The sequence below is a fragment of the Hibiscus syriacus genome, unplaced genomic scaffold, assembly GCF_006381635.1.
Source record: "Hibiscus syriacus cultivar Baekdansim isolate YM2019G1 unplaced genomic scaffold, ASM638163v2 tig00110450_pilon, whole genome shotgun sequence".
Lineage (NCBI taxonomy): Eukaryota > Viridiplantae > Streptophyta > Magnoliopsida > Malvales > Malvaceae > Hibiscus > Hibiscus syriacus.
This window is the reverse complement of record NW_024062743.1, coordinates 10432266-10445237: the sequence shown is the minus strand read 5'-3', so window position 1 is coordinate 10445237 and position 12972 is coordinate 10432266. Positions and strand designations below refer to the sequence as shown.

Genomic DNA, 12972 nt, shown 5'->3' with positions numbered 1-12972 from the left:
TTTGAATTCCTGGAGCGAAGTATCTCTTCAACCACAACAACATCATCTATTTTTTCACCATGGATACACATCTCGTTGACAAAGTTCATTGTACATGAAAAATAATTGGTTACCGATTCGCCCGATTTCATTCGTAGTATTTCAAACTCCGAACGAAGTGCTTGAAGCTATTACCTCTTGGCCCTTGTAGAACCTTGATATTTTTTCTTCATGGAATCCCAAATATACTTGGATGTGTCTTTGCAAATTATTGTTTCCAAAATTGAATGATCAATCGCTTGGAAAAGATAATTTTTTGCTTTTAAATCTTTCAAGCGCAACCCTTCAATTTATTTTCTTTGAGCCTCTGTCACTGCTGTGTCACTTGTTGGTTCCTCAATTCCCTCAGAAACAATCTGCCAATACTCTTTGGACCTTAAGAAGTTCTCCTCAACATACTCCAATGTTCGTAGTGACTATCAAAGCCGGGAATTGCTGGTTGAACAAAGTTATTGGTGGTCATCACTCTGTTTGTTATTACTGCGGCGAAACAAAAAAAATACAGAACCTGGCTCTGATATCATTGTTACAAGAAGAATAGAGTAAACGAAAGCAAAAGAACATGTCATCTCCATTTAACAAAGAAGCCTTTAAATAGGTAATGTACATAACAGCTAAAAACTAAATTTAGCAATTAAAAACAAAAAGAAAGTGCTAGCTAAAAATAGAAACAAATAACAAAGTAACAAATTCCTAAAAATAAGATTGCAACTAATTAATTTGACTCCAACAAATTGACTGGTAACATCAGAAAATGCTAGATCTAAAAAGATCTTTTTGATTATCTTATCTTTTTCATTGATCCTCACTCATACGATGAAGTTTTCAAATAAAAACTAGGCCAAGATTAATCGAAATAACAACATAAGCAAAATGAATAAATAAGTATAAGAATAATAAAAAATAAAAATAAAAGGAAAAACATCGGTTTTAATTGAGGAATCTCAAGGAATGCTAGACTTTAGAAAATCTATTTGAGAGCATTTTTCTTGCTCATTGATTTTCTCTCATCCGATAATTTTTTTAAAAAATAGAAAATCAAGGTCGATATTGATCTAAAAGACAAGCACACAAATAAAAAAAAAAGAAAATGAAAATATGAAAGAAATACCCTTGAACAAAATTTTCCTTTTATTGTTCTTATTCTTTGAATTTTAATCCTTCGAGTGAATCGTCCTTTCCTCCGCTCTATTTTTTCTCTCTCCTCTTTTTCTCTCTCCTCTTTTTCTCTTTTGCCCCCTTTTTTGTGTGTAATGGGATGGAAAATGCTTCGATTTATAGCTGAGTATTTCTACATCCAATGGTATATATCGCTTACACCGACAACTAAGATATTCTCAAATCATACAAGATCCTCCATATCTAACGAAATAACATCGTATCCCATCAAATCATATCAATTGATATAGTTCTTTCCCTTAAAAGGAGATCATACCATATATGACAAGATTCCTTATGATATTTTCTGATACGATGGCATTTTCTTTTTTTCCCAAGACTAATGTGAACGAACTCTTTAACATTCTCTAAGAAAAACACATATTCAAATAAGTTTAAAATGGGATTTTGTTATACTTGGCACTAAAGCTTCCTACTTATCAATAATTCATCATGATCCATATAATTGAACAAATGATCACTACAACAAAATTGTTCTAAAGCGGCTTTTTGAGAGTAAAAGCAACTAACTTTAAACATATAGTGGCATTTTCGTTCAAAACGCTGCAAAATGGTCAATTTAGCGATGTTTTTATATAGACGCTGCAATATGGTTCATATATAGTGGCGTTTTTCAACAAACGCCGCAACAGAGAGTACTTTAGCGGTGTTTGTATAAAAATGCCGTAATAGGGTTCATATATAGTGGCATTTTTACAACAAGCGTCGTAATAGAGTAGCACTTTAGTGGCTTTTCAACAAATGCCACAATAGGGTTCATATATAATGGCGTTTTTACAACAAGCGCCGCAATAGAGTAGCACTTTAGTGGCGTTTTTTAAACAAATGCCGTAATAGAGTTGTATAACATCATTTTTAGCGGCATTTTTTGATCAAACGCCGCAAAATACTCTTACTTTAGTGGCGTTTGTATACAAACGCCGCGAAAGACTCAGACTTTCGTTTTGTTTGTGAACAAACGCCACTATAGACTTGTACTTTAGTGGCGTTTTTTGTTTAAACACCGCAATAGTCATGTATTATAGTGTTGTTTTTGTAACAAACGCAACAATAATCATGTAATTTAGTGAAATTTTTTGTAATAAACAGCGCAATAGTGATGTACCTTAGTGGCGTTTTTATTATAAACGCTGCGATTGTGCAATCTTTAAACCCATCGGGTTCCAAATCCCTAATTGTTTCATTCAAAATTTCAGAAAGGCATCACCTCCCCAGGTCAGCCGCTGCTTCTCGAAACCTCAGAGCCAACATCGATTGAGGGAGGCTTCACTTTCACAAAGGCATCTCCTCCCCAGGTCATCTATTTCTTCGTTTTCATTTCAAATGATTTGAGATTCATTTAGCTTTTTGTTGTTTTGGGTACGAATAATCTAGATTATTGAGGCTGAAACTTTGGTTTGTAAGATGGTTCAATTCTTCCCTGTTTTCTGCGCTTTTTAAAACATCTGAGAAACATGACATTATATTCCTTCTCTTATGCTCGTTTTTGCTCTTCCAAATTCCCAATCTTCTATAATGAAATAATTTTCAACCTCTTTTTATATCTATCTTATAATTGTGTTTAAATATCATTTAAATTGTTATAAGTTCAGATTTTATATATTCGCATCATACTCGTTTGTTTTATGTTATGTTTTATGATATGTTGTGATTTCGTCAACGTTATAGCATTTCTTTATCACTACATATTTTGTTGTATTATCATAAATGTTAACCATCTGCTTTCCAAAACCAAATAATGCAAAATATAGATTCTTGCACTTAGATTACATTCTGCAGATACAAAATCGCCAAGCTTCATCAAGCAAAGAAACAAATAAAATATATCCTCATCAAAGCTCCATATTTTGAATCATCTCCCATAGTTTAGGGACAACTTGGGTTGCAAATAGTTTCCAAATTTTGTCTTTGGTTTTGGTGATTTCCCCAGTTAATTTTGGGATCATTTGGTTCTAAATTCCATTGAAAGTAATTGAGCATAAAGAATCTGGTTCCATGTGTATGGTATACCTGGCAGGCACCAATGGCTGCAATCTTGAGGTGCACCGAGAGGAGTCCCTGGTGTTGGGACCGTCGGCGCACCCCATGGTGCAGTGGAAACAAAACTCGACGGTCTCACCAGCGATCCAAGTATGAAAAACTGAAATTTGGAGGAAGAGATGCAAATACTTACAGCGGGTTCCTTGAAAAACAGCAAGGACAACAGTGAATATTGGTGGTGTAGATCAGTTCGAATCGTAAGCCTCCACGAAATCACGTCTCAGCCTCTACTCAATTCACCCGATTGAGAGCAATTTTATTTTCCCCCAAAACCGTTTTGAGAGAAAATGGCTGAATGTTTTTGTGTGTCTTCTCTAAAACGGCTGCTGGACCTAACACACCTTTTTATAGCCAAGTTACCCTAGTCATATTAGGGTTTTTATTATTTCAAATTAATTAAATTTATATTTAATTAATTAGAATTTAATAATCCTTTTATATCCAAGTTACCCTAATCATATTAGGGATTTTATTATTTCAAATTAATTAAATATATATTTAATTAATTGAAATTAAATATTCGAGATTATTAAAATATATACTTAATTAACTCTAGATATATTTTAGTATCGTACAACAAATTTTACAACAAATTGTACATCTTTGGTCGTTTCAATCCTAGGGTGTGACCCTATAGGTTCTTGTAACTTTAGCAGTAATTATTAGAACAATTCTAATATTACATACAATGAGTGACATCTAGCAATATATCATTGTCACCTAAGTTACAAGAAAATATGTTTCGACATATCATCTTCTCTTTCATGTATTACATCCTTATGTCCTTTATATCTAGAATAGGCACAAGTCTTGGAATAGTCACATTTGTATAGCCCATCTATTGTTTCTTGATATCTATAGTAGACTTTTATTAACAAATAGTTTATGATATCTCATATCAACTTATTCGAGCATGGCCATGTGTTTCTAGTCTTACTTAATCAAGTGGCCTGTGATATATTTCCTATTATGTAGGAAGGACAAATCCTATCTTAATCATACACACCCACTACATATATTAAGATATATTCAATAACAGTCTTTATAGAGCAACCAGTTACAGAGCTTGTTTAGCTGCATCAAAACATACAACAATATATGTTGGGATAGTATTGATCTCAAGTATGAGGATCATACATATAGTCATCACCATGAGCAATATTATGACTGTCACATAATAATCCAAGACATATGCTCATGGTGGGTTAATCCAATACATTGTTCTCTAACAATATAATCATGTATCAATTCTGACATCTCTATGTCAATGACAACTCGTTGTCATCAATCAATAACATGTTAGTCTTAAGCGTATTATTATTATTCATGACCATAATAATACTTGACTATGGATATTTTAATAATAACAATTATGTCATTATATGGACTTTATTATCTTCTAGTTTATGTTAAACACATATATATATAACTGAAAATAATAGCGGAAATGCCTTTATTCAATAAAATAGGTAAATAAAAGTATTATTACAATCATCATATGATTGGTCTTTGGGCATACTCTAATAATCTCCCACTAGCACTAAGACCAATCAATCACATATCTAATACCTAGTGACTCAGTGTGACGATCATGGCTCTGCTGTGTAAGAGGCTTCATCAAGGGATCAACAATGTTGTCATCCGTGTGTACTCTACATATTTCCACATCTCCTCGATCAATGATCTCTCGAATGAGATGAAAATGCCTAAGAATATGTTTGGATTGTTGATGAGATATGGGTTCCTTTGCTTGTACAATGACTCCATTATTGTCACAACGGAGTTCTACATCATCTGATATGCTGGGAATAACCCCTAATTCCATTATAAACTCCTTGATCCAAACAACCTCTTTTGCTGCTTCACTGGATGCAATGTATTGAGCCTCTGTTGTAGAATCAGCTATTGTGTCTTGCTTCGAAATTTTCCAGCTCACAACACCTCCATTAAGACAAAACACAAAACCCGATTGCGATCGTGAGTCATCCTTGTCAGTTTGGAAGCTGGCATCAGTATAACCTTTTATACAAAGCTCTTCCTCTCCTCCATAGACAAGAAATTTATCCTTAGTTCTTCTTAAGTACTTAAGGATATTTTTAACCGCAACCCAATGATTTTCACTAGGGTTTGCTTGATACCGACTCGTCATGCTTAAAGCATACGATACATCTGGTCAAGTACATATCATGGCATACATGATAGAACCAATAGCCGAAGCATATGGAATCTTATTCATCTATTCTCTTTCTTGTGGAGTTAAAGGACACATTTCCTTCGAAAGAGAAATGCCATGTCTCATAGGCAAAAATCCTTTCTTGGATTCTTCCATACTGAACCTTTTCACCACTTTGTCTATATATGTACTTTGACTTAGACCTAGAAGTCGTCTTGATCTATCTCTATAGATCTTAACTCCTAAGATATACGCTGCCTCACCCAAATCTTTCATATAAAAATAACTACTTAAACAAGTCTTAACAGACTGTAAAGTAGGTATATCATTTCCTATGATGAGTATGTCGTCTACATACAAGATTAGGAAAGAAACAATGCTCCCACTAGCCTTCTTATAAACACAAGGCTCATCTTCATTTTTGATAAAACCAAATTCTTTGATTGCATCATTGAAACGAAGAATCCAGCTTCGAGAAACTTGTTTTAGTCCATAAATAGATCTCTGTAGCTTACAAACCTTTCCAGTATTTCCTGGAAAGACAAAACCTTCTGGTTGTGTCATATACACATCCTCTTCAAGTTTTCCATTAAGGAAGGCAGTTTTGACGTCCATTTTCCAGATTTCATAATCATGGAATGCAACTATTGCGAGAAGGATCCGGATGGACTTAAATATAGCTACAAAGGAGAATGTTTCATCATAGTCTACACCATGAACTTGTCGAAAACCTTTAGCGACTAATCACCCCTTGTATGTTTGTACATTACCATCTATGTCAGTTTTCTTCTTGAAAACCCATTTACACCCTATAGGTTTGACCCCTTCAGGTGGTTCAACCAAAGTTCATACTTGCTTTACTGACATGGAATCCATCTCAGATCTCATGACTTCAAGCCATTTGTCATAGTCTGGGCTAAACACTTCCTCTTGATAAGTCCTGGCTCATCTTGATCCATAAGAAGAACATCTCCATGTGTCGTAATGAGAAATCCAAATCTCTTAGGTGCATGATGTTCTCTTGTGGATCTACGCAGTGATTATGTTTCTAAATCTGTTGAATGCTCCTCAACAACTTGTGAAACATACTCAACTTCAGTTTCATTTATATGTTGCTCTTGAACTTCTCCAAGTTCAATATTTCTACCCTTCCATTTCTTTGAGAGAAATTCTCTTTCGAGAAAAACTCTTATTCGAGCAACAAACTTTGTTCTCGTTAGGGTTGAAGAAATAATATCCCTAGTTTCTTTAGGATATCCAACAAATATACACTTATGAGATTTAGGTTCAAGCTTTGTAGACATATGATGTTTTATATAAGCTTTACACCCCCAAATCTTCATAAAAGACATACTGGGACATTTCCCAGTCCATATCTCATATGGTGTCTTTTAAACCGATTTAGATAGAACACGCTTTAGTGTGAAAACGACTGTTTCAAGTGCATGTCCCCAAAAAGAATTCGAAAGATCACTATGAATCATCATCGATCGAACCATGTTTTACAGTGTCTGATTCCTTCTTTCAGAAACTCCATTCCACTGTGGTATACCAGGTGGTGTAAGCTGTGAGACAATTCCACATTCCTTTAGGAGTTCATCAAACTCTATGCTTAAGTATTCTCCACCTCGATCTGATCGAAGTGCCTTAATACTCTTGCCTAGTTGATTTTGTACTTCATTTTTAAATTCTTTAAACTTTTCAAGGGCTTCAGATTTATGGCGCATAAGATAAATATACCCATACCGATTGAAGTCGTCGATAAAAGTAATGAAGTAATGGAATCCACCTCTGGCTTGTGTATTCATTGGTCCACATACATCACTATGTATTAACCCCAATAAATCACTTGTTCGCTCACCTTTACTATTAAAATGAGCTTTAGTCATTTTTCCCAACAAGAAAGATTCACATACATCATATTGTTCGAAAACAAATAAATCTAAGAATCCATCTTTATGGAGTTTTGATATGCGTTTCTCACTTATATGGCCTAAACGACAATGCCAAAGATAAGTTTGATTCGAGTCATTTGTTTTTGATCTCTTAGTATTTATGTTATAAATGGTTTTTCTTGATCCAAAATATAGAGACCATTAACCAATTGTGCCGAACCATAAAAAACACTATCGAGATAAAAAGAACAACAATTATTCTTAATAATAATCTCAAAACCAATCTTGTCCAAACAAGAAAGAGAAATAATGTTCTTAGTCAAACTAGGCACATAATAATAACCCTCTAAATTTAAATCAAGTCCACTAGGCAAAGATAAAACATATGTCCCTATAGTTAATGCATCAACTCTTGCTCCATTTCCCACTCGTAGGTCCACGTCTCCTTTAGCCAGATTCCTTCTCTTTTGCAGTACCTGTACATAAGTATAAATATGAGAACCACAACTGGTATCTAATACCCAAGAAGTAGATGTTGACAAATTAACATCAATAACATAAATATCTGAAACAAACGTTCCGTTTGCTTTTTCCTTCTTGACCTCTTTAAGGTAAACATGACAGTTTTTCTTCCAGTGTCTGGTCTTATCGCAATAGAAACATTTTCCTTCTTTGCTAACTCCCCTTTTGGGTTTCATTGAATTTTTCCCTTTTGGTTTGGTCTTACCATTACCCTTAGACTTTGCCACTACCTTTTTCTTTCTCTTTCCTTTGTCCTTGTGGACCATCAGAATGGGCTTAGGTCCAACCTTTTTCATGTTACTTTCACCAGTTCGTAACATGCGAAGTAACTGTGGCAAAGTCTTGTTAATTTCATTCATGTTGAAATTAAGGAAAAATTGGCTAAAGCTATCTAACAACGATTGCAGGATAACGTCGGTAGCCAATTCATCTTTGAGATGAAATCCCAGTTCTTCCAACGTTTGGATGTAGTCCATCATCTTGTTGACATGAGCTCCTACAGGAGTTCCCTCTGCCATTTTGCATTGAAATAGAGCTTTAGAGGTCTCGTATCTCTCTTGACGTGCTTTCCCTTCATATATTTCTTTGAGATTTTGAATCATCTCATATGCAACCATGTCCTCATGTTGCTTCTGAAGCTCAGGAGTCATGGTGGCAAGCAATAGACATCCAACATCTAACATATCATCCATATGTTTCTTGAATTTGTCTTTGTCAGCTTTTGAAGCATTAGCTGTCGGTTCATCAGGAACATGTTCCTCAATGACATATTCCTTCATTTCATGTTTGAGAACAATTCTCAAATTACGAAACCAGTCAAGGAAGTTTATGCCATTAAGTTTATCCTTCCCAAGGAGTGATCGCAATGATAAAGTGTTGTTTGCCATTAAATCTACAACAATGGAAATATTAAAGTAAGTAAATTTACATAATTAAAATTTATAAATAGGACTTTATTTACAAATTACTCCCACTATTTTATTCAAAATTAAAAACCCTCTTTGTTTTAATTTCAAAAAAATTCAATGAAATTTTTTCTTGTGGGTGAGGATCCATAATACATCAATTTCCTAAATCAACTTTGGCTTTTCTTTTAGGATAGTGATTATTTAGGTAAGTAACACTTGACTAGTTACATCTCATGTAACTCCTCATTTTGGTGGACAACTTTTGTTCAAGTCATCTCATGACTTATCCAAATAGTTAACCTCTAGGTTTCTAATCCTATTAGAATAACCTAGCTAAGTTATTACCAATATTTCAACCGGTGAATATCGCTTGCTTATTCTTCGTGTTTAACCAAGAGATTTATGTACCAATGCTTTGGAAAAGCCAACACAATATCGATCAAAGCCTTAACGAGGGTAAATATTGGACGGTTAAGTTAACTTAGATTATAAAGAGGGATTTGCGTAATTATCTCATCATTGTTCGTTTTAATATTATGCCCTTAATATTTATTCTTATTTTATCATTTGATGCATTGTATACATAACAAATATAGCAATAAATAAGATGTAATGGTTATAACCCAAAACAATGACTAAGGTGGCCCATCCCAAGCCAATGGGAGAACCAAGAACCCTAAAGCCTACGACTACTCTCTAGGCATCTTCTCGCCATTCTTCTGCTCCTTGTAAATCTTCATAGATTTACAATTTTAAAAGAAACTTGTTTTACATACGAGGGAGTAAGATGAGAAGAGAAATACAAAAGAGATATAGAAAGGCACGGCTCGTAGACCGTATTTCAAATTAAACCATTATAAAGTGAACAAGGGCTATAACCATGCATGTCAAACACCGTGCAAAACAAACATATCATATATATATACACGTTCTTACAACTTTGTTAAAAAAATTAATATTGGCCTTCAATTTGTACTGCGACGACCAGTGGGATTTTTTTGAAAAACAGTACTTCTGTTTCCATGGAAAAACTTCACGATTTGATAACAATTATCAACAGAATCGTGCTTTTAGGATTTTTAATCCCAAAGGTTTTCTGCATCGGAACAACCATTTTTCCACTTCCAAACGCGATCTACTATCGCACTCCCACAGATCATCAAACAACAAATCGATTGAAAAGCATATTAACATATTAATCGTTGTGGTTATCGATTCGAACAATGATATCAGCATATTTACCGAAATCGATAAAACTATATCATGCATGTCATACATATCGCATCAACCAAAAGTTTAACCCAAATTCAGATTGTACAAATGGCTCTGATGCCACTATTGGGACCGTTAGTGCACCCCATGGCGCAGCGGAAATAAAACTCGACTGTCTTACCAGCGATCCAAGTACAAAAACTGAAATCGGGAGGAAGAAATGTAAATACTTATAGCGGGTTCCTTGAAAAACAACAAGGACAACAGTGAATACTGGTGGTGTAGATCGGTTTGAATCGTAAGCCTCCACGAAATCACGTCTCGGCCTCTACTCAGTTCACCCGATTGAGAGCAATTTTGTTTTCCCCCTAAACCTTTTTGAGAGAAAATGGATGAAGGTTTTTGTGTGTGTTCTCTAAAACGGTTGCTAGACCTAACACACCCTTTTATAGCCAAGTTACCCTAATCATATTAGGGTTTTTATTATTTCAAATTAATTAATTCTATATTTAATTAATTAGAATTTAATAATCCTTTTATATCCAAGTTACCCTAATCATATTAGGGATTTTATTATTTGAAATTAATTAAATCTATATTTAATTAATTGAAATTAAATATTCGAGATTATTAAAACATATACTTAATTAACTCTAGATATATTTTAGTATTGTACAACAAATTGTACATCTTTGCTCGTTTTAATCCTAGGGTGTGACCCTGTAGGTTCTTGTAATGTTAGCAGTAATTCTTAGAACAATTCTAATATTAAATACAATGAGTGACATCTAGCAATATATCATTGTCACCTAAGTTACAAGAAAATATGATTCGACATATCATCTTGGTGATTAACTCTTTTATGTATTACATCATTATGTCCTTTATATCTAGAATAGGCACAAGTCTTGGAATATTCACACTTGTATAGCCCATCTATTGTTTCTTGATATCTAGAGTAGACTTTAATTAACGAATAGTTTATAATATCTCATATCAACTTATTCGAGCATGGCCATGCGTTTCTAGTCTTACTTAATCAAGTGGCTTGTGATATATTTCCTATTATATAGGAAGGACAAATCCTATCTTAATCATACACACTCACTACATATATTGAGATATATTCAATAACAGTCTTTATAGAGCAACCAGTTACGGAGCTTGTTTAGTTGCATCAAAACATACAACAATATATGTTGGGATACTATTGATCTCAAGTCTGAGGATCATACATATAGTCATCACCATGAGCAATGTTATGTCTGTCACATAATAATCCAAGACATATGCTCATGGTGGGTCAATGCAATACATTGTTCTCTAACAATATAATCATGTATCAATTCTGGCATCTCGTTGTCATCAATTAATAACATGTTTGTCTTAAGCGTATTATTATTGTCTATGCCCATAATAATACTTGACTAGGGATCTTTTAATAATAACAATTATGTCATTATATGGACTTTATTATCTTCTAGTTTATGTTAAACACATATATATAACTGAAAATAATAGTGGCAATGTCTTTATTCAATAAAATCGGTAAATAAAAGTATTATTACAATCATTATATGATTGGTCTTTGGACATACTCTAACACCTGGTTCACGGTACTTTGAAGGATGACAATCTTTCCTGAACCCGGTCAGATACGTAATGTTTAACAACAGAATCTTCGAATTTCCATTGTTCATTTCTTTGGTCATATTAGCAATATATTGGTTATTCCATGAATCCTGTTTAAGCTTCCTGTGGTCTTTTTCTGGTTCTGTTTCTGAATCACAAACTCCACCACCATCCCATGTTCCATTCCTACAATTTTCACTCCTAAAGTACCAAAAAGAAAACTGTAAATTTTCCATGCTATTTTCACCAGTAAGACTTACACGTAATGAACTGGTGAATGGTTTCGGATAAAAACATGGCTCCTTTGTGGGTTAATGTTGTTGGTTGTTCATGACATCAACGTTCTTAGAAACCTTTTAAAACCTTCCATCACACCCATCGTCATATTATCTGTCCCACCTTCCTGAAAATAGCATCCCCTGGAAAACACAAAATTTTGTTAATATTCATAATTTAAGGGGAAAATTATGATATTCATGCAGAATTGAAGCCATACATCTTAGCAGTTTTCTCTTTGTTCCACCAGTGGCCTGTAGAGAAAACTTTGACATCGGCTCCTTTCCATTTTTCAGAGCGCCAATGCAACCGGTCCACCTTAACGATTACCTTGACTTGAGTCGGGACAGTTATCGGCCGGCGAGCGAGGGAGGAACGCTAGGAAAGGTGTTCTGTAATATTCGACGGTGAGGTTGTAGTCCTGAAACTTGATTGAAAGAAAGCCCTTGTGTTTGGTTATGGGGTCCCCGTTCTGTTCGGAGTTTGTATATTTGTTTGAGATTGCTTGAGCTAACATGCAAAGCAGCGACTCCCATTGGTTTCTCCCCACCGAATCACCTGCAACACTATCCTTCCGTTTCGACTCCGTTCCAAGAAATAGGATGCGTTGAATCTATGGTTTAAAGAAATTAAACAACCCTAACAATCACACTTACTCTGCATGCAAGAAAGAGAGAAAGAAGCCAAAGTAAAGGAAATGATTAAAACTAACTCATATACCTAGGAACATAACAGCCATGGGGCTGCCATCTCCATTTGAGATACTCGTCGTTTTTTCTTCCATTTTGACGACACCGAAAACCGGGATCGAGAAACGAGCGGTTTTCGTACATATGAACCGGATTTTTGTCGATGATCTGAACCCATTCGCCGTAGGGGAATAATCACAGGGCTGTCTATGATGATGATCGGGTATTGCCATTGGTTTCCGAGGGAAGAAATGGCCGAAACGGAACAATGGGAGGGACTTTGAAGCGCTCCCGATGTTCATAACAATTATGGAAGAGATCAAGATGAAGACGAAACAGATAGCGCAGCAAATCCGTCTCTTCATAACGGCGGAAGTATACGGAAGTTGGTGGGTTGTTTGATCCAT

At 34.7% G+C, this 12972-nt stretch overlaps 1 pseudogene; it reads right to left on the bottom strand.

Annotated features, from left to right (window-relative positions):
- Window positions 1–3160: 3160 nt before the first annotated feature.
- On the bottom strand, window positions 3161–12972 carry LOC120126065 (annotated as a pseudogene).